Source organism: Canis lupus, chromosome 23 (assembly GCF_011100685.1).
Source record: "Canis lupus familiaris isolate Mischka breed German Shepherd chromosome 23, alternate assembly UU_Cfam_GSD_1.0, whole genome shotgun sequence".
NCBI lineage: Eukaryota > Metazoa > Chordata > Mammalia > Carnivora > Canidae > Canis > Canis lupus.
In genome coordinates, this window is record NC_049244.1 from 37878779 (window position 1) to 37899916 (window position 21138).

Genomic DNA, 21138 nt, shown 5'->3' on the forward strand with positions numbered 1-21138 from the left:
AGGAGGCTGTATTGGTCTCAGCTCTCCCCGACACACCACTCCTTTTTTTTACTGACAATGCAACATTTTGGGCATTGGCTCCTCTTAAGATGTTGGGATATTGCCCTATAAGACCTTTTTTTTTTTTTAAACCTGTGCACTCTTTAAATAAAAAATTTGGAGTAAAATCATCATTTAATGCTACTATAAATGAGTAATTTTTCACATAAAGAAAAAAATGTGTTCCATCATCCCAGACTATAGTCCTAACCTTAATTTATTATCTTCAAATGCATGCAATTAGTCACAGTAGGTAACGTGAAAGGGAGTGCCAGTGGCTCAGACAGCACAATCCATCACCGACACAGGGAAAATACCTCGGATTTCCAGTCCTCCCGTGGCTGACCAGTAGCATCAGTTTTGTATTTGAAGGATAATCCAAATCAAACCCAAACCAGAAATTTGGTAACTGCTGTCTGTTGAAACTAACCTCACTTCACTAGCAAAACAGATTAAACATTGAAGGAATTTGTAACAATTGAGAAAGTAACTGGATTAAAAGCACCAAAACAAATCATGCAAGGCAATCCTATTTGTACATACTGTATTAATTACTTTGGGTCCTTTTATTCCTGTTGCTCACTGCCCTCTTTTCTCGTAACCTATCCATTGATTTGGTTCCATGCCCTGTGTCTCCATCAGATGCTCTTTGCAGAGGCAGTTTCCTCCATACTTGAGAACTCTTCACCTTCCTCTTCCCCAAATCCTGATGGGCTATGGACTCCCTTCTGGAGAGAGGAACCCCACCTTCCCTCTCCAGAATGCACCCCTAGATGATGAGTCTTCAAGTGAGGTGGTCAGTGAACAGGCAAGTTGGCTTCCTGTGCAATTTTTAAAAAGAAACTCCAAATTTAGACAACTAATGGAAGAACTGAATATAAAAATTATGATTACACTTTTAAATATTTCTTAAATTACTATTTCATTCTTGACATGTAAGATCTCAGTTCTATTTATTTAGAATCTTTTGCTGAAGGGCGCCTGGCTGGCTAGGTCAATTAAACATCTGCCTTTGGCTCAGGTTATGATCCCAGGTCCTGGGATCAAGCCCCACATTGCTTCGGGGCTCACCACTCAGTGGGGAGTCTGCTTCTCCCTCTGCCTCTGCTTCTCTCTCCTCATTCTCTCTCTCTCTCTCTCAAATAAATAAAAACCTTTTTTTCCCAAAAAAAAAGTTTTGCTGAAAATCAAGAGCACTTTTTTTCCCAATAATTTTTAAAGTTATGACTTCTATGTAATAATAGGGGTAAGGATATTATTCCTATTATACAAAACTGCTGTACAGAGACTTAAAAGACATAACAATGCTTATTTATGTAGAATTTTAATTCATTCAAAATATGTTTGATTTTGAGTCTCAGGAGATGTGGCCAGGGCACTAGAGACATAAGAGGTAGCCTGTACCTTTAGGGAGCTGGATCTGAGGAAGGAGACTGATGAGGCAAGGGATGATTACAAAACAAAACTCTGAGCTCCTAGGAGCTCAGAAGCAGATTGGGTTGTGTCAGGTTATGAGAGGGATGGCACAGAGCAAGGGCTGAGGGAGCCTGGGCTTCCCGGTGGGAGCAGGCCTGGGTAGGGGTGGCTAAAACAGAGGAGCACGGGTGAGGGCAGATTGCTCCGCAAACCTGGGGTTTGGGTGGTGAGCCAGGAGAGGCACACAGAGGACACATCAGCAGGACCTCATGGGCCTTGCCAGAGAATCTGTACTTCTGACGCTGACAGAGGATGGGGGAACAGAGGAGCAGCTGAGTGCTAAGACAGAAAGTCAGAGACAGGTCCCAGAAGGTCCAAGCAACATGAGAGGCCACGGGAAGGCTTCCACAGACAGGAAATGATCTAATGTGTTTAAAGGCTGACTCTCACTGCAATGCAGCAGAGACTGCAGGTCAGTGAAGAGGCTCTCTTTGTTTCCCCCCTTGCGATATATTTTTGAAGAAATTATGTTGTTTATCCTGAAGAGTTTCCACAGCCTGGTAATTAGCAAGACCGCTTCCTAAGTTAGGTTATGTTCATCCATCAGGAGGCATCTACTGTCTCACTGACATATTGGATGTACTTTGAAGGTAGATCTGAAAAGATTTGCAAGTGATTTCGGTCCCAGGAGGTAAGAAAAACAGAGGAGTCAGAGATGACTCCCAAGTTCTGGGCCTGAGCCATTGGAAGGATGGAGTCACCAGCAGAAGACTAGATATGTGGACCAGAAGTTTGGAAAAGGAGACTAACTTCAGGTCTGAAGCCGAAAGTCATGTTTCATTACTTCAAAACATATTTGAGCTAGGTGCTGGGAATACAAGAGTGGGCAAAACACATTGTCCCTGGTGCTTATGACCTAGCGGGGAACACAAAGAGCTAAGCAATTACAATTGCAATAAGTGTTGTGAAAAAGGGGTGCTATGAGGACATGTAGTGGCACGGGGGTGGGGGTCCTAAGCTAGTCTGAAAGTTCAAGGGAAGTCAGCCTTGAGGAAGTACCTTTTGAATGAGATCTAAACAAGGAGTAAGAGGGGCACCTGGGTGGCTCAGTGGTTGAGCATCTGCCTTTGGCTCAGGTCATGATCCCGGGGTCCTCCGGATTGAGTCCTGCATCGGGCTCCCTGCAGGAAGCCTGCTTCTCCCTCTGCCTGTGTCTCTGCCTCTCTATCTCTCATGAATAAATAAATAAAATTTTTAAAATAAACATAGGACGCCTGGGTGGCTCAGCGGTTAAGCGTCTGCCTTTGGTTCGGGGCGTGATCCTGGAGTCCCGGGATCGAGTCCCACGTCGGGCTCCCTGCAGGAAACCTGCTTCTCCCTCTGCCTGTGTCCCCGCCTCTCTCATGAATAAATAAATACAATCTTTAAAAAAAATAAACAAGGAGTAAGAGTTGAAAGAGGAGCAAGTTTCCAGGCAGCGGGAACAGCATGTACAAAAGTAGAAGGAACACTGTGCATTGGAAGCCAGTAGTGGCCAGAGTACAGGAGAGATGGCTCTTAGATGACACCAGAGGCCAAATGCCAGACCCTGCAGGGTCCCCAAGTCATGCTGCAGATTGAGATCTTCTACTAAGAGCAACAGAGAGCCACTGAATTGTTAGGACAAGAAGTATTTTAATCAGTTTTGTAGTGTGAAAAGTCACTGTGGCTGAAATGTAGAGAATGATGTGGAGGACAGTAGTGGCCAGGAATGGAGCGGGTAGGAAGCCACTGCAGTGGTCCAGGCTGGAGACAGCAGTGGCTTGGACCATGTATTGGCCGGCAAGAGGAGAGGAGAGGGGAGAGGAGGAGGGCTATTTGGAAGATAAAATCAACAGCCCCTGATGTTGGATGGATATGGGGAAGTGAGGGCCAGGGAGGAGCCAAGGATGCAGCTTTTGGTTTTGGAATTATTGAAACGATGGGAATGAAAGATGTCTCCTGTGAAGCTTGTATAGCAAAAGAGGACCATCGTCACAGGATGAGATGAGCACTGGGCATTATTGTATATATTGGCAAATCGAATTTAAACAAATTAAAAAAAATCCTGGAGAACAACATGACGTCACTGAACGTGGAGTTGGGAAAAGAGACCTCCAGCTGGCTCACAAGAGGTGACACGGACCCACTCTAGTGGCTCAACAGGTGGATCTTGGCAAGAGTAATTTTGGCGGTGGTTCATGTGGCTTCTTGTTTCAAGAAGCTTAGCTGGGAAGTGGGCGCCCAGGCAGCTCGGTCGGTCGGTTAAGCATCTGACTTCTGCTTGGGTCATGACCCCGGGGTCCTGGGATGGAGCCCCGCGTGGGGCCTCCACTCTTTGGGGAGTCTGCCCCTTCCCATGCTTGTGCTCTCTGTCTGTCTCTCAGAAGCAAACAAGCAAACTTAGCTCTGAAGGAGAGAAGAAAGAGAAAGGTGAGTGGAACCTAAGGTTTGGAGACCAGGATTGCGCCACGTGGGGTAGAGCAGAGGGTGAGGAGGCAAGGCAGGTGAGGGTCTTGGCCTGAGGCGTGGTCGTCGTCAAGAGCTATAAAGGCCGGGTTCAACCTACGGGACTAGAGACCTCAATGTCTGGTGGACGCACACAGATGGAGGGGGCTTCGAAGCTCTTGCGCTACTACTTTTCTGTTTGGCCCTCCCCCTCCCCTGTTGCGGTGGCGGTGACGATTGTCTTCCTCACCTGAAAGCTGTGGACACAGAGTATGAGGAGGCTAAGGGGCTCGGAGACAGGTCAGTTTTCAGGATGCGGTTTTCACCACCACCGACTCCACGTTGACGAGGGGATATTTTGGAAGGAAGACTGGGACAATGACAACTGCTGGGCTTTCCTCAAAATGAGTGTTTATTAGCTTGAGACTCCAATACCCTAAGAATGCCCTAAGTCATTCTTTTCTTTTCTTTTTTTTTTTTTTTCTGTCAGTGTGCTCTTATGTGGCAGTTAGTATAGATCGACCTCATTTTATGGCACTTCACTTTATTTTGCCTTGCAGATACTGCTTTTTTTTGGTAATATTTCAAACTTTTTCATTATTATATTTGTGATAATCTGTGATCAGTGGTTATAACTCACTGAAAGCTGAGATGCGGGTTAGCATGTTAGCAATGATGTACTTTTTAATGAAGGTATGTGCATTGGTTTTTTAGACGTAATGCCATTGCACACTTAATAGACTACTGTCTAATGTAAGCATACTTTCATGTGCACTAAAAAACTCAAAAATTCATTTGACTTGTTTCTTTGTGCTATTCACTATATTGTGGTGGTCTGGAACCCAGCCCACCATATCTCCAAGGTGTGCCTGTATTACCAGGCACGGTTCTAAGCATCTAGTGAATATTAATTCATTTAATCCTCGTATCAGTGCTGTGAGATAGTCATTTATATTATCATCTCCATCAACATTCAACGTGGTTATCTTTTGCTGTACAGTGCCGCAAAATTTAGCAGCTTAAGACAGCCAGGTGCCAGTATTATTATTTCACATGGTTTTGTGGTTTGAGTGGGATCAGTTGAGTGGGCCTCTCATGCAGCTGTAGTCAGATGATCGCCGTGTGGTGTCATCTAAAGCCCTAACCACACTGGGCATCCAATCTGAGCCCAGCTTAGATTCAAGGGTGGAGGGATGGACCATACTCCTCAGTGGGGGAGTAGCAGGCACATACAGGGAGGAAAGGGATCCGATGGCAGGCATCTTTGGGGACAAGCTATTCTACAAGAGATAATTCCCAATGAGAAAACCAAGGCACAGAGAAGTTTGATAACTTACCCAAGGCCATTTCCAAGCTGGTATGTGGAGAAGCAGAGTTAATCCCAGGCGGTTGAATTCCAGAGTCTATCTGCTAAGACAGGCGAAAGGGACTGAAGGCTCATAACACAGCACATCCTCTCATCCCAAAGCCCTGGTGGTTGGGAGCACAGCATTATTCATAGTAGAACCAGAGAGTCCCTGGAGTTAGCTGTGAAGGATCTCAAAGAGAGGAAGAAAGTCTAAAAATACTTTAAATGGAAATAAATGAGGAAGGTACAAATTGATTCAAATTTCAAGGACTAGCTGAACAGGGCTCACCTTTTTTCAAGATTTATTTGTTTATTTTAGAGAGAGAGAGTGTGTGCTTGCACATGGGAATGGAGGGAGGGATGGAGGGAGAGGGAGAGAGGATCTCAAGCAGACTCCCTGCTCAGTGCAGAACCCGGATGAGGAGCTCCATCCCAGAACCTCGAGATCATGACCTGAGCTGAAATCAAGAGTCAGCTGCCTAACTGACTGAGCCCCCAGGCACCCCTAAACAAAGCTCTTCTTATGTTAGAGGTGAAAATAGGGTCTTGTGTGGCCCAAGGCCAGTGGAAGGCTTTATACTTTTACTTGTTCTTTATCCAATCAGGAAAGAACAGAAATATAAGTCAAGGCAGGGCATGGGTTATATTGTTTTTTTTTGTCTTATAAATAATTAACATCTGAAACTTTTAGCTACTCCAAAGGGTCAAATAAGGAGGGGGGGGAGCCTATGACTGGGACCAGGGAGTTAGAATCTGAGGTGTAGACTGGCCTCAGGAAGGATCTTCAGGTTCCCATGTAATGTCATAGCCCTGAAGTCCAGATCATTGCTTACTTTTACCCATCACGGCCCCTCTAATGGGAGAACATCTTCCATGAAAGGAAATGACATCTCTAAGTCAAAGAGTTTACTCACGTCACATGAGCAATGGGGTATTGCCAGGGAGAAGCTGACTCACCTCTGAGTGGCCAGCTTCTCTCCCGAAATCTGACGACCTGAAATAACGTGTAGCTTAGGTGCTGTTAATTTCTAGCTTCTCGGTTTTACTGGGCTAAAAGGCCGGGTCCCACACATTGACTGGAACATGCTCAACATCTGGGTAAATGTGGTTAGTGGAAAGAGCAGCAGGCCATTTCCCCGGTCGGACCCCATCATTTCTGACGTTCCTGTTCCTAAAGAGAAATTCAGAGCCACTATTTTCGTCACCATGATGGGAACCAGCCTCCTCCACTATTGCTCATGTCGACTGCAGCACCATCCCAGTCACTGGGAACTCCTCGCTATTTGATAGCATCCCCACACCTAAGCGAGGAGGCCCCACCCTGGCCCTCCTCCAGGAGTCCACCTGGACCCCATCCCAGGGCTGAGTCTCCAGGGCCAATAATGAAATGCCCACCCAGAGTCTGTGCCAGTCTGAATACTCAGGCACAGTGGGCTCTGCCCACTTGGAGGGCCTGCTCAGGCCTCTTCATGCCAGTGTCACTCTCCTAGGTCCCAGGGATGGTCCGGTGTTTGCTGGAGATGTGGACAGAGTTTGTCATCCATATGTGCGTACCTGAGTCCCCCAGCCTTATCAGAGGGAGCAGGGTGGAGAGTAAGAAGGAAGGAGAGGAGGACCCGGGCTCTACTTGTGCTGTCTCACCCCAGTCTGGAATACCCGAGACCGGAAATTCCAAATCCAAACCTGGCCTCCCAGATTGTTATGAAGGTATGTTTACCAAAGACAGAGAGTAGAGCATACTTAATTAAGAGCAGTTCACCTGATTCATAACTTGTGTTTAGACATCTGATATACTACTGTTGATCTGTGAACATATTTTCTCCTTCTTATGGTTTTCTTAACATTTTTCTAACTTACTTGATTATAAGAAACAGTATATAATACCTAAATATGCAACATATGTATTAATTGACTATTTCTGTTGTTGGTAGGCTTCTGGTCAACAGTAGGCTTTTGGTGGCTAAGTCTCTGGGGAATCAAAAGTTATACACAGATTTTTGACTGGGGCGGGGGAGGCCAGCACCCCAGTCCCCACATTGCTCAAGGGTCAACTGCATAGGCCTCCATCTGAACACTTGCCCTCGACCCTGTAAAAGTTTGGGAGGCCTGTCACTACTCCCTAGGGCATCTGGCTTTTCATCACACTATGTCTGAATATCAGTTCCTGGCGGTAGTGAGATGTCCATTCCCACCCCCACTCCACCCCCACCCACAGGCATGACCATGTCTCAGTGTGTTGTTCCAAAGCCCCTTCTAAAGCTTCTTCCTTGAGATGGTTTATGAGACACCGTCAGACTCCGGCTTGCCTTTGCCTCAGTCCCACCACAGCTCTCTGGCAAAATATTTTTTTCAATTCCACCTCTGCTCTCGGACAGCAAGCTCCTCCAGGCAGAGTCCAGAACTTACTTATTTAGCTCTGCTTCCAGCATCAGCACAGCAGTCCCAAACATGAGTCATCTTCTGAGAGTAGTGATGCTCCGTTCCAGGGTGACAAACTATCACACTGTGTCTGGGAAGGAGGGTTTTCCCAAGATGTGGGACTTTCGGTGCTTAAATCCAGGGCAGTCTTGGGGAAACGGGGAGGACTGATCACCCTAATGGGGAAGAGGTTCTTCAGAATGGGAGGGGGCATCGGCAGCCACAACAGAAATAAAACTAAGTGGCCAATTTTAGTTTGAAACAACTAAAGGGACTGTCAGCTTTCTCCCACCTCCTCCTGAGCAGTGAAGAAACATCTAGGCCACACAGGAAAGTGGCTAGACTGTGCAAGTCTGGGCTGAGAGAATGGAAAGGACAATCATGGGGGCCAGTTTCCAGAGTCCTACTAAAAGGCCTTAATTATTTCACAGAAACTCCCTCTACTCTCATTTCTCCCAAGAACCTCCTGGGGAGCTTAGCTGACCCTGCAAGCTTGCAGCTGCCCACACGAGGCATTTGCCCTAGGAAGTGTTTACAGAGTCCACCTTGAGAATAAGTGATGGCCTATCCCAGTCTTCCTCACCACCGCCCATCCGTCCTGCTAAGTGTGTCCAGCTCTGGGTTTTCCCGCTGAGTCCTTTTCTATTTTGATGATGAAAGCACTTGAATTTCTTTGAGAAGTCACCTCTCACTCCCTCTTCCTTCAGCCCCACCTTCAGACACTATGGATCAGGTTGGGGTGTGGGTGGATGGGAAACACATGGCCTGGTTCTGGTAGCCTGTGTTTCTACATCTCAGCACCAGAACAAGGAAACTGAGCCGGACCTTCTCCACTGCCATGGACAGAACTGCTGGTCTTAAGCAGAGCCGGATGTAAGGGCTTAAGAAAAATGATATCTTTCCCCTCTCTCTCCTCCTATCTCTTCCTTTTCCCTCTTCTCCACTTTCTTCTCTACTGGCTTCCCTCTCAGTCTGGTTCTCTCCAATTGATGGCAAAGATGCCTGTGCTGAATGGAGTAAAGTCCCCACTCCCTGCCACATCTTCAGAGAAGAGAAGCACTCCTAGCAATCACCTCCTCCAAACACCAGAGTCTGAACTCAAACCCAGAGCATCCAACGTCATCGCTGACACTCACACTCTCTACTCATGTAGGTTATACACCTCCTCCCAGGACGTGCCGAGGAAAAGTCAATCAAAATGACCACAAAACACATTACGTTCAGCTAAAATCAACTGAGCCAGGCACCGTGCCCAATGCTTGCTTCTGAACAAGAACCTTGCAAGAAGGTATTGTTTTTACGGTGTGAAAGAGGCAGAAAGGCCCAAAGCCAAGGACCTCACTCTGCAGAGTGGTGAGAATCTACATAGGAAATGAGAACCCAGTTTCCTGTCACATCCTCCAGCTTGGATATTGACTGGCTGCCACCCCGACTCTACCCCTGCCCGTTTCCCTGCCCCCCCTCACTCGTGCTGCTCAAGGAACACTGAGCCTCCACTCCTCACTTTTATTTGATCATTCATCGACTTTTACAGATGAATGCAAACACATTAGAAGAGGTGAGCCCAGCTGCAGGGACATTTATAAAGACCTTTCTAGGCCAATTTCCAGGAACTCTCTCGGTTAACAGAAGTGACTGCACCATATGTGATAAAAGGGGAAAGCAGGCTAATGCATTCATGTGAATGTGTTTAAAGAGCTAGTACATATATATGGTAAAAGAACATTTTTTTTTCAAATACAACGAAAAGGTAGACAGAGAAAAATAAGTTTCCCTCTCATTCGGCCCCTAGGTCTCTCCCTGGAAGCATGCACTATTCCCCAACTTGGGGAGTCCTCCACAGACATCGTATGCATACCCGAGCATATATGTATATTTTCTATATTAGCTCTCTATGTAGGATATGAACTTATATAAATTTATTTCCTTTTTTTTTTTTTTTTACACAAATGAGAACACAGTAAGTACACATAGTGTTTAATACTTTATTTAATTTAACAATATATCATGGAGAACCTTCCGGGTGGGGAAGGGGCACGTGGATCCATCAGTCTCATTCTTTTAATGCCTACATAGCACTCCCTTGTAGGAGTTTGTTAAACGTTTGTTTCCAGTCTTTTCTTTATTCATGCATTTTAGACCATTTTTACAACAAAGATGGAATCAAACAGGGAAAGAGTTTCCTGCTTAACTCTCACCCAGAAACGCCAATAAACAGAAGCCCCACTCCGTTCTGAAGTTCCTGGTAGTTTGGATGAATGTGATTCAAATCCTGAGCTCTTGAGCAAAAGTCTTCAGACTCATTTTGCTCTGTATTAAATGCAAGCTGAACAGAAGTGCTCCTGTCTGCAGGGTCCCCTGTTGTTTAGACAAAAATGGGATGTAGGGAGGAAACGAGAAGAACCTAAGATGGACGGATGGGAAAGTTGGACCGGGAAGCACCTCCCCTCATCTCCAGGCCCCCTTCATGCCACCTTTATTCCTTCTCTCTGTGCTCCCAGCCTTTCTCTGCCTCTCCCTAGCTGCAGCACAAGACGTTGGCCAGCTGACAGGACCTCACAGGCAGTGTCCATCAGACAGAGACGGCCATCCCTGGGTGCTAATTGCCAGTTTCTGGAAAAGGATGTCTGATTCCTGCCTCCCTCCCCCCTCTACTGAAGACACTGGTTCCCCTTGGTCGGTTTAGTCCGGATCCAATTAGCTCTGGTTAAAGGGACTGAGCCCCCTTAGGAGACTGCAGAAGCCTAATCCTGAGGGCAAACCCAACATTCAGAGAAGGCGGGGTGGGCTGGGAGAGGCCCTCAAGTGCCCACCACGAGGTCCTGAGGGAGGAGGTCAATAGCTGCATCAGCAGGAGGCCTTGACACCTGCTATGTGGCTTCCAGCCTTGCTGGGCAGCTTTCCTTCCCCAAATGTCCCACACAGATGTACCTGGACAGTTGTTAAAAGGCCCGCCTGGCTTAGGGGTGGGCTCAGGCCTTGTCTCATGACAGCATTTCCCCCATATCTTTGGGTGGGATGGCGTGGGACAACGCAAAGTGTGTGATTTGAGTAGGTATTTGTAAAGGAGACCTCACCTCCCACCCCCCGACACATACTACACATTAAAAAGTGTACTTGTTTTGACAGCGTTTTCACCTCCCTTCGCCAATTTGCAAAAGTGTTCTTAAGAAACTTTCTAAACTTGTTTATGCCCAACTTGTCTTTGAATGCATTCTTTTTGAAAACATATTTGTTAAAAAAAAAAAAGAAGAAAACATGTTTATAAGTGCAAAGTGGATAATGTAAACAAGCTGTCAGCATTTGAGAGAAAGCTGGGGGACCCCCGGGCAGGATCTATGCCTAAATTGCCACCTGCTGTAACCTCCACAGCCCTTGTAACAGCTTTAGCCTGAAAGCCCAGCCTGCCCTGCCCTCGCTAGGCCTCAGCCCTGCGCCTTCTCTCTTAAGGAGACCGAACCAGACGCGCAGGAGGGGCCTCCACCTCTGTGCCGACCGGAGGGAAGCTCTTGCCAGCAGAGGTCACTGACGCGCCGGCTTGGGGTTCGGCAGCCGCCGAGGCCGCAGGGTAGGTCCCCGCCCTCCCCGATTCTTGCTCCTTCCTGTCCATTCATTTGCTCCCTGCTTGGCATATTGAAGGAAATAACCCCAGTGGCGCGTTAGCAAGGTGCGTGCATGCCGTGGACACTTTTTCTCACTGCTACCTACCCCTTTTTTTTTTTTTTTTAAGATTTTATTTATTTATTCATGAGAGACATAGAGAGAGAGGCAGAGACACAGGCAGAGGGAGAAGCAGGCTCCATGCAGGGAGCCCGACGTGGGACTAGATCCCGGGTTCCCAGGATCAGGGCCTGGGCTGCAGGCGGCGCTAAACCGCTGAGCCCCCCGGGCTGCCCTACCTACCCTTTCATAGCCCAAATCTGAGTCTTTAGTTTAACATTAAGGTAATCCTCGGAATAAGACAGGCAGTAACATGTGACACAGAGCAGCAGGGTCCCCTCCAACCTTGGATGGCATCTGACCAGGTGCAGCCCGATCCGGAAGCTAGTTATAGCTGCTTCTTGCCTGGATTCCTGGGACCAGGAATCACCCCACCACACACACACACACACACACACACACACACACACACACAGACATGAGCCTGAAGGTAACACGGACAGAGACCCCTATGATGCAGGGATGGGCGCTGTGTATGGCGTGGGGCGGTACAAGCCAGTGAGAAGGGCAAGGGCGAGGGTCCTGTGGCCGCCTGCAAAGAATGAGAGGCATTGAGCAGCCACCTGTGAGCCCAGGGCTCCCCGTGGACAGCAGCTGCATACATGGGACCAGTTTGCCAGCATTCTGTAGTGGCAAGAGATGCTACGAGGGGTCATGCGTCCATTAAGAGGGGAGGGGAGGGGACGCCTGGGTGGCTCAGCGGTTGAGCATCTGCCTTTGGCTCAGGTCGTGATCCTGAGGTCCCGGGATCGAGTCCCTGCATAGGGCTCCCCACGGGGAGCCTGCTTCTCCCTCCACCTGTGTCTCTGCCTTTCTCTCTGTCTCTCATGAATAAATAAATAAAATCTTTAAAAAAAAAAAAAAAGAATGCAGGGGGAAGAAACTGCATCTGTAGGATGGGGCAGAGAGTAGTAGGGCACCTAAAAACCACTGAATTGCAATAGGACAGCGCCCACCGATACTGGGGGGTGAGGGGGCGGGGGCTGAGGTGCTCCCGGCGTCAGAGGCCAAGGGAGACGCCAGCTTCCCAGGCCGCGGGATGTGTAGCCGCCCCTGCGCCCTGGCAGCCGGGTAACTGCACCTCACAGCCCCTGGGCGACAGATACGTGATGGCCCCGGAAAACCGGGAGGTGCAGGGGTTACAGCGGCAGCAGGACACCCCGGGAAGCCAAGGGAACCACCCACTTGTCTGGGAAGAGCGCCGAGCAAGAAGCAAGTGACCTAAGCCTCAGCTACTCAATCGCACTTCCAGGGTCACAGCGAGTGGCTCAGGATTGTGCATGTGACCCGCTCAGCGCCAATGAGACTTAAGATTCCTGGGAACCCTCGGAGAGAGGCGGTTCCTCCCGGCGCTGGGCTTGGAGCTGAAGGAGTGCGAGCTACTGCTGCAGAGCCCGGTGGCCGTCGGCCTCCCCCTCCTCCTCTCCCTCCTCCTCTCCCTCCTCCTCCTCCTTCTCTTCCTCCCCTCCTCCTCCTCTCCCTCCTCCTCCTCCTCCTCCTCCTCCTCCTCCTCCTCCTCCTCCTCCTCCTCCTCCTCCTCCTCCTCCTCTCCCTCCTCCTCTCCCTCCTCCTCTCCTCCTCCTCCTCCTCCTCCTCCTCCTCCTCCTCCACCTCCTTTAAGATTCGGTTTATTTATTTGAGAGAGAGAAAGAGAGAATGAGCAATGGGGAGGGGCAGAAAGAGAAGGAGACCCAACTGCCTTCTTGTCAGCACCAGGGGGGACTGGAGCTTTGTGGAACCACCTGGAGCTCCTGAGTTCGTAACTCATCCAGTGGAAGAACCTGGAAATGGAGGGAAATTGAGTGCTGATGGCACTATTTGAGCCCTGAATGCAGCCATACCTGGAGTTAATTTTACTCCTGGGTTTTCTGGAAGCCAACAAATTCCCCCTTGTGCTCATGGAGACTGCACTCTTGCACCTCCTGGGCGAGAGGGGAGGTTAAGTGTTCTCTGACCCACTGCTGACATCTGATACCCTTAGGATGCTTTGTATTGAAGTTGACCTTTGTATTGAGGTTGAGATAAAACCAGCTGGCCAAGGCAAGCTGCCCTGGCTCCTAAAGTCCCCTGATGCTTGCCCCTTACAAACATCCAGACCATTCTGAATCGTTGTGACCATTCCTGACCCCAGAGTGGGAGCCAACGGCTTGAAGGCAATGCATCTGAAACTCTAAGATCAACACAGAGATGCCAGCATTCCTATTACTACAGAAAACAAAACACATTTAGAAGCATCTCGTTGACACTGAAGTTAAAACTTCAACCTTAGATGTAGAAGAGCTTCTAGCAGGAGAGAGATGAGAAATTAATTGGATCGTTCCCATAATTACTAATTTAAATATGTAAAGTGTCACTGGTTTTTCCCTTTATGCAAAGCTCTGCCTTTATTCCTTTTTTAAGAGATGGTTAAAAAAAATACCTAGGGTGGGGGGGCCTGGCTGGCTCAGTCATAGGAGGTTGTTGCTCTGGTCATGAATTCAAGTCCCACTTTTAGTGCAGAGATTACTTAAATTAATAAACTTTAAAAAGAATTATCTAGGGTCATTTCTGCTTTTGTTCCTTTTTTTTTTTTTTTTTTTTTTACTGAAGTTAAACATACCCACAGTACAGTGCACAAAGCTTAACTGTATACAGCTTGATGGATTTAGCATATGAAAAACAAGTGATCTGTTCTCTTTGGGTCTGTAGTCCTCATCTGTCAGGTGAATGTTAATGAGGCAGCAATTCTCAGAGATTTCTTCCAAGCCAGTGACCCCCTGAGTTCTGGATGTTTTCATGCAGTAGCACCTATATCACTGGTGCAATGAGTCCTTTTCTGCACACCTGATACCTTGACACTGTGTGGTTGGCCCCAGATAAATCTTTGTTAGGCTGTTTCCCCGGGACTGCCTCTGACACTACTTCCAGAAGAGCCCAGCTTTGGGAACAGGAGGCTGTTGACCGAAGAGCCCCTGGCCCACGCCACTGCCACAGTCATCACAGTGAACACAGCACCTGGATGAGAGGAATCAGGGAACCCATCACAGCCACACTGGTAAATGACCACATGGAGAGGGTTTAATAGGTATTTACTGGATGAATGGAGAAGTGGATGGATCTCCATTCCAAATGCTTCAGGGAGGCAAAAAGAACTAAACAAAGAAGAAAGCTGGTTTTGAAGTAATCAGGCTATTGTCTTGACAGGAAAGAGGATTCCCTGGCCATCCAGCCTGATGCTTATTGTTCAAATCAATTACCAGTTTCACTGTCGTGTAACTGCACAATCAAACTGCTTGGAAATCCTCTGGAGTCCAACATCTTGCTTTAAGCTGTAAGGAAACCAGAGTGTTTATAAAGTGTTTGCTGAAGGGTTTGTGTTATGCCTGATAATATTAGATCAGCTGGGGGAAAAGCATGTGTATCAGTTAGGATGCTTTGGACAGCAATCCATAGAAAACCCAACTTAACAAGATGTCCCGAAGTAGGCAGTTCCAAAGCTCAGTTGTATCAACAAGGACTTGGGCCTTTATTCACCTCTGTCAACTGCTTATAATACCTACACTCTACAGAAGGTGGCCAGAGCAGCAGGCCCTCACACAAGTCCAAAACCAAGAAGAAAAGATAGCATGGCAGCATTTTCTCCCTACCTTTTCAGCAATCCACAGTCTAGACCAATCCCTGGCAAGGAGGAAAGGCATGGTTGCAAGAACGGTTATCCTCTGGGATTGACTCCTTGTCACCAATTAACTGTACAAAATCGGGGCTTTTTGAGCATGGAAGGAGAAGACATCTTCTATAGCATGGCCACATTGGCTGTCATTGGCAATCGTCCAGCCCAATCCAAATTCAACTAAGTAAATTATTTTTTAACTTTAAATAATCCATTTCCACAGTAAAAGTGGATGATAGCCATTGACCAGGCAACTAAGGGCTCTGCATAAAAAGCTCTAGTGGCTTCTAGAGGCCATTGGTGACAATGAAGGCCTTCTTGCTCTGTTTACAACAGATTCTCTCCAGCAAATGTAGAGACTTGATAAGTGTGTCGGCCTCTTCCTGGGTAAAGGTCATGGCTCTGGGAGAAAGCAGCTCATTGTGTGGCCTCACGGAACAGTCATCACTTGTTCCCTCTTAGTGAAACTCAGCAGTCTGGGACCAGAACTGAGTACCCTTCAACTTCCCTTGCTAGCTCCACCTCAAGAGCACACCCACATGAGCCTGGATAAATGGTCCTGTGAGGGAGGCATGTGGGGGTGGGCAATGATCCTGGGAGGGCCAGAGGTTGAGGGCAAGGGGTGATTTCCCAGGAAGTACCAAAAATGTCACCTAAGAGGCTCATGTACTAACAATTAGCCTTTTATTCCCACCCTTTCTCTACAGTTATGTGGGCAGGACCACGGCTACCCTGGATGCAGTGTGTATGTGTGTGGAGGAGAGGGGGGTGTTAGAGGAGATCAGGATTGGTGGATGTGCGTGAGTAGGAGAGAAGCGGCAGGGCCAGAGTTCCAGAGAGTGAGTTGTACCTGTTGTGATTAACTCACCCCTAGGGATCACCCTGAGTCCACATGGGTGCCACTCTTTTCCCTCCCAGGTTTGGGAAGAGTGCATGGGACCCACTGGGTGAAAGAACTGGTACATGCTCGATCATTATGACTGTCATGGGCTCTCTTGGCCTCTTTTCTGCCTTCTTTAGTGTTCTGCTGTCTCCCTCATCCTTTCTCCTTGTCTCCACGTTTGCTGCAATACCTCCCCCCAGGTCCACTTCCCCAGAACAGAAGATGTGTACCATTGGAGGCACACAAGATCGTTTCAGGAACACATAGATGAACATTTCATAGTTTCATAGATATGCATTTATTTTACTTGTCATTACAAAAAACAATTGTAAGTTGTATATTGGCGCTGAGAATTCCATTGGTTCTCGAATTCTTCCACCAGGAAAAGAATATTGAACTCCCCCTAGAGGCTGGAGGAAAACAAGGCCCCAGTGGAAGGCATTTGGCATCTTGGAACCTAAAAGCCAGTGATTTCACTATGTAAAAAAATCATATTTTTGGGCTCCTAATCCAGTGCTTCTCTCTCCATATCATACTTCCATTAAATGTATCTGTCTCACTTTCTTCTTTCCTATTAACAAAAATCTTGTAAAGTACCCAGTGGAAATAGCTGCTTTCTAGAGGACAATATAGAAACTGGTAATTTCTGGTTCTTCCCTGATTTCTAATTCCACTTTCATCTAAGTCTCTTAACAAATCTCTAAATATCCTTCTTTTAATTTCCTCAGCCAGGAAATTACAGGACATCACCAACATTTTAATGAGTTCTTAGTTAAGAATCTCAAAGGTAATAACTATCTGTAGCCTAGTTTCAAGGAAAGTTGCACTGAAATTAAATTCCAATAGCCCAAAATAAAAAGCTACACCATATACAAGATTATATAGTTCACGTTTATGTGCCAATCTTTTTTTTTTTTTTAATTTCTCTTTTTCTCATTGCAGACTCAATGTAACTGAGACATCTAGTGTCCAGTCCTAAGAAAAACAAATTTCTACTGATTCTGGTTTTAAAGAATTCACCAAATCTGTTTCATGGTACTTGTGAGTAAAGCTATGAATTTCTCCCCCTTAATTTCAAAAAACCTCTTCATGGTGCTTTCTGGACTTAACCCTCTTCCAGGTGAAAATTATTTTCATATCACAGATGCTCACAAAAGTTTCCCAAATTTAATGTCTTTTTTTTGTTAAGATTTTATTTATTTATTCATGAGGGACACAGAGAGTCAGAGACATAGGCAGAGGGGGAAGCAGGATTCCCTGCAGGGAGCCCAGTGTGGGACTCCATCCTGGGACCCTGGGATCACGACCTGAGCCAAAGGCAGATAGATGCTCAACCACTGAGCCACCCCGGCACCTCTAAAATCCTTGTTATAACAGTGTTGCCATTCACATGGATAAAATCCAAACCTTTAATTCCATCCCTCCTCCTCCAACTTCTAAAGCAATTGCCCCAGATAGAAAATGCCTCTTTAACAAACAAACCAACAAAAACCCAAAAGCACAGAACTTGGAGAGCTTCCAGGCTGGCAAACATGGACATGCAGGGAGAGTGGCGCATGCCCAAGGAGGGCATGCAAGCCTCATGCCCTTTACTCTGTACCTTGCCCTGAGTATCTCTTCCATTTGGCTGTTCCTTAACTATGTCCTTTCATAATAAATAGTAATCTAGTTAAGTGAAAAAAAAAAAGAAAATGCCTCTGTTCTTCAATGGCATTTGAGTCTAAGGTCGTACCTTGTTTTCTGGATTTCTAGTTACTAAGTATGTACATATGAGCTCAAGATATTTCAGTTATTTTGTACATATACAAAATATATGTATTATATAAAATATAACATATTTTATAAGCTAACATAAAAAAATTTTTACAGTATAAAATACATAACATATAAATATATATACAATGTATTCATTTTTATCATATAACTAATATTTTCATATCATGTTAACTTTTCTAGATGATTTTTAAAAAGATTTTATCCATTCATTTTTGATAGAAAGAGAGCATGAGCAGGTAGGAGGGGCAGAGGAAGAAGCAGATTTCCCACTGAGTAGGGAGCTCAACCCTGGACTCTAACCCAGGCCCCTGGGATCTTGACCTGAGTGAAAGGCAGATGCTTAACCAATTGAGCCACCCAGACATCCTTCATGGTAACTTTTAAAAGTGAATTATATCTTAAATATAACACCAAAAGCAAAAGCAACAACAAGAAATAGATACACTGGACATCATCAAAATTAAACACTCTTGTGTTTCAAAGGATATTATCAAGAAGATGAAAAGAGAACACTCAGAATGGTGGAAAATACTTAAAAATCATATATCTGATAAAGGACATATCTAGAATATATAAAGCACAATTACAACTCAATAATAAAAAGACACATAACCGAATTTTTAAATGGGCAAATGATCTACGTGGACATTTTCCCAAAGAAATATACAAATGGCTAATAAGCCCATGAAATGATGTTCAGCACCACTAATCATCAGGGAGATACAAATCAAAACCTCAATGAGATACCACTTCAGGGGTGCCTAGGTGGCTCAGTGGTTAAGTGTCTTTGGCTCAGGTCATGATCCTGGGGTCCTGGGATCAAGTCCCTCATCAGGCTTCCCCATGGGGAGCCTGCTTCTCCCTCTGCCTGTGTCTCTGCCTCTCTCTCTCTGTGTCTCTCATGAATAATAAATAAAATCTTTTAAAAAAATTTCAGCAGTGCAGAAATATGCACTGCTGATGGGAATGTAAAATGGTGCAACCTTTTTTGAAAAAGTCCGGCAGTTCCGCAAATATTAAACATACAGTTACTATAGGGCCCAACAATTTCACTCCTGGGTATATATACTCGAGAGAAATGAAAGTATACGTCTACACACAGACTTGTACACCAATGTTTATGGCTGCATAATTCATAATGGCCAAAAAGAATAAACAACCCACATGTCCATCAACTGATGAAAGGCTAAATAAAATGTGGTATAACCACACTGCAGAATATTATTCAGCCATACGGGTGAAGTACTGATGCATGCTACAGCATGGATGGACCTTGAAAACATGTCAAGTGAAAGAAGCCACACACAGAAGATTACATATTGCATGGTTCTTCTATATATTCTAGATATGTCCTTTATCAGATAAATGATTTTTAAATATTTTCCACCATTCTGAGTGTTCTCTTTTCATCTTCTTGATAATATCCTTTGAAACACAAGAATGTTTAATTTTGATGATATCCACAGAAGGTAAATCTTTAAAGATAAAAAGTAGATCAGCAATTAGTCAGGGCTGCTTGAGGAGAAATGGAGAGTGACTCCTAACAAGTATGGAGCTTCCTTTTGGGGTAAGGAAAATGTTATAAAATTTATTGTGATGGTGGTTGTAGAACTGTGATACTAAAAAGCATTGAATGACAACTTGAGTGAATTTTATGTTGTGTGAATTATATCTCACTAAAAATGTATTAAGAAGTTAATTATAAGTAGTAACATATTTTAAATAATCAACAAAATTATTTTTGTTGCCCTGAACATCTTTGTAATCTTTATTTCTACTCATCTTGCAAAGGCTGTCAACCTCCTGAATGTCTCTACAAAGGAATTTGTAGGGATTACTGCTGAAGTTAATTCTAGACAGTGGCTTCTCCAGATGAAAATAAAACTCATTTATTTTAGAAAGAAGAAACCAAGTTCTCTACTGGGGAAGGAAGGAAGACCTCAGAAATAACCAATCACATTAGGTTAAAAAAAAAAAAAAAGACATGAGAAAGGTGAATAAATTATAAACTAAACTGTGGCCTGACCAAGCCATGTTAACTTCCCTAAGCCCAGTTGCTGCCTCTGTTAATGGGAATGATAACCCTGCACACAGATTTCACATCAGATTGCCACAGGGCTGTTGCAAAGGTCAGAGGACTATCTGCCAGTAATGGTGACTTACTGCCCCAGTTGGCCAAGCTTCTCAGTTTTGAAACCAAAGTAGTCCCCAGAAAACCTAGATGAGTTGGGTATCTTACTACCAACTGAGATTTAATGTCCAGAGTAGATTTTGGAGCATGGAAAGAAATATACACATTAACATGTGTCTGAATCAATATTCAGTTCATTTAAGTCAGAAAAAGGTAAGTTCAAAGTCACCTATCAACATAGTTGTTCTATTCATAAATCTAGATGTTCAAAAATATAAAAATAAGAATAATTATCTTTAGAAATGTTACTTAGAAAATGTTTAGAAATGTTACTGCCATTATTATTTGGTCAACATTCATTAGCTTCTCTATATCAATTCTTAACAAGGTAAATCAAAATTCTATTCATTGTATTTTGAGAAGTGGCTAGATGATTCTAACAGTTCATCTGGAAGAAAAACAAGAATAGGTAAGATAAATTTCAAAGGTAATAGTAATGAGGAAGACTGAGGTATGAAAAGGTGTTAAATAGTTATTGTGGTCAAATATGTGTGTATGTGTGTATGTGTGTGTATCTCATTCTTGAGCTAATGTTCCATTAACTTATGAAGTTAAAAGATTATATCCCCCTAACAAATAACTACTTATATAGATTGAACTAAGTAAATACCCTTAAAACACTTAAAGCAATGTTTACAAATTTAATGTCAAATCCTCTCAGGCATTTCAGTTATTCCATAAAACAGTTATAAATTCAACAAACAAGGATGCCTGGGTGATTCAGTCAGTAGACTCTAACCCTTGGTTTTGGCTCAGGTCGTGATCTCAGGATTGTGAGATGGAGCCCTGCAACAGGCTCCATGCTTAGTATGAAGTCTGCTTAAGATTCTCTCTCTCTCTCCATTCTCCCTCTGCCTCTCCCCTGGCGCTCTCTCTCTCTCTCTCTCTCTCTCTCTCAAATAAATAAATCTTTTTAAAAAAATTCAATAAGCAAAATCTTGCTAAATCCAAACAATTAACAAAACTAAAAGGCAACCTACAGAATGGGAAAAGATATTTGCAAATGACATGTCAGGTAAAGGGTTAGTATCCAAAATATATAAAGAACTTATACAACTCAATGTCTCCCAAACAAATAATCCGATTAAAAAATGGGCAGAAGGGGATCCCTGGGTGGCTTGGGATCCCTGGGTGGCTCAGCAGTTTAGAGCCTGCCTTTGGCCCAGGGCATGATCCTGGGGTCCTGGGATCGAATCCCATGTCGGGCTCCCTGAATGGAGCCTGCTTCTCCC

The 21138-nt window shown here is 45.2% G+C and overlaps 1 protein-coding gene across 2 annotated transcripts in view; it reads left to right on the forward strand.

The window, feature by feature from the left end:
* Positions 1-11137: 11137 nt before the first annotated feature.
* The window catches only part of RASA2 (RAS p21 protein activator 2), a 153240-nt gene continuing 143239 nt past the window's right edge, over positions 11138-21138 (forward strand). The window contains exons 1-2 of one of the 2 annotated variants that reach the window (XM_038571086.1): positions 11138-11255; positions 16882-16980. The gene's annotated coding sequence lies outside the window, so the exon portion shown is untranslated. Of the gene's footprint in view, positions 11256-16881; positions 16981-19950; positions 20060-21138 lie in introns of those variants that run through there. The other variant, XM_038571087.1, reaches the window with a different exon arrangement.